At 48.9% G+C, this 1341-nt stretch overlaps 1 pseudogene; it reads right to left on the bottom strand.

Annotated features, from left to right (window-relative positions):
* Positions 1–212: 212 nt before the first annotated feature.
* Positions 213–1133, bottom strand: LOC109445565 (small ribosomal subunit protein uS2; annotated as a pseudogene).
* Positions 1134–1341: the final 208 nt, after the last annotated feature.

Below are 1341 nucleotides of genomic sequence, written 5' to 3'. Positions count from 1 at the left end.
GAAGCCAATTGTGACCACCTGGACACACAGGCCCACTGAAGGCAGATTTATCAAAAAAACTGAAATCCAAATCTTTGTGACAGTCTCCTGATCTTAAAATCGTTGCATTCATTTTTAAACACTGAAAAATAAATACATAAAACAGCTGCAGGTCTATTCCAATCTATGTCCTGTGAGTTCATGACCTCTCGTCTCGGTCACACAATTTCTAATCATCCCTGCCTCCTATTCTGTTTAGCAGCATGTGGAAGAATAGCTTCAGACCACTCAGTGGCCGTGCCTACCTGTTCAGTGGCCTGAGCAGTGGGAGCTGCCGTCCAGTCCTCAGTGACGGGTTGAGCGCTCCAGTTTTCAGCAAGGAACTGCTGAAAAGGTACCAAGGGCACCTGCTCGCCTTCAGACTTGTCTGCGACCTCAGGTTGAGTAGCAGTAAATTTGGGAACCGGAGCAGACTCCATTCACCCTGAAGTTCCTCACAGGTTAATGCTTTGTCCGCAGTGGCCTGCACAACCTTTCCCATCTCCTGAGGATCTCTGTAGAAGCAGAGATCAGGTGAGACCTCCCGCAGGTGCTCGTGGGAGAGGACGCCACGCATGCGCAGAACTTCCCGGGCCAGCATCCAACACATCGCACTTGTGGAGTGAGCTCCCTCCCTGTTGCACGGGATGGCTATGTCCACATAGAGTGGAGGAGAGTCTGTGTTACACAGAGCGATGGTAGACAGCATAACTTAGGATGGCTCCAGGAGAGGCTGGTGGTCAGCCCTGGGATCAGTAACCATGGGAAGTCACAGCTCCCTGAAGGCTTCCTGGATCTGGTTAGAAAAGGTTCTGGGAGTGAAGTGGCCAGCAATAGGAGTGGCTCTAGAGGCAGCAGCAAACTTCCAGACAGCCCGCTTGCCAATATTCCTGGAGGATATGACACTGGTATCAGCTTGGTTTTCAATGGCAACAAAGGCACGAGCCGCCAGCAGAAGCTTCTCCCAGGTCTTCTTCATCTTTATGATGTAGAGGCCATCACTTTTCCTTTTGTTTCATTTGGAAGTCAAGATAGGTGCCCCCTAAATGGATTCCTGCTACAAGGAATTTGAGGACATCCTCCTCCATCTGCAGGACATACAGTGCTCTGGACATTGTAAAAATTTCCAAGTTATGACGGGAACCCAGAACAATGTTGTTTGGATCCCTCTCTCTGTGTAGCCTAGAAAGGCTGACACCTTGTGAAGTAAATTCTGTCCTCACAATATGGGTTCTGGGTTCACAATATGACTAACCAGCACATGAACTTGCATTTGTATTTGTCTTACAGAAATGTGAATGTAATGTTTCCGTTCACCCGCGC

The sequence above is a fragment of the Rhinolophus sinicus genome, linkage group LG03, assembly GCF_036562045.2.
Source record: "Rhinolophus sinicus isolate RSC01 linkage group LG03, ASM3656204v1, whole genome shotgun sequence".
NCBI classification, from domain to species: domain Eukaryota; kingdom Metazoa; phylum Chordata; class Mammalia; order Chiroptera; family Rhinolophidae; genus Rhinolophus; species Rhinolophus sinicus.
The sequence above is the reverse complement of the archived record's forward strand: the minus strand, read 5'-3'. Positions and strand labels throughout refer to the sequence as shown.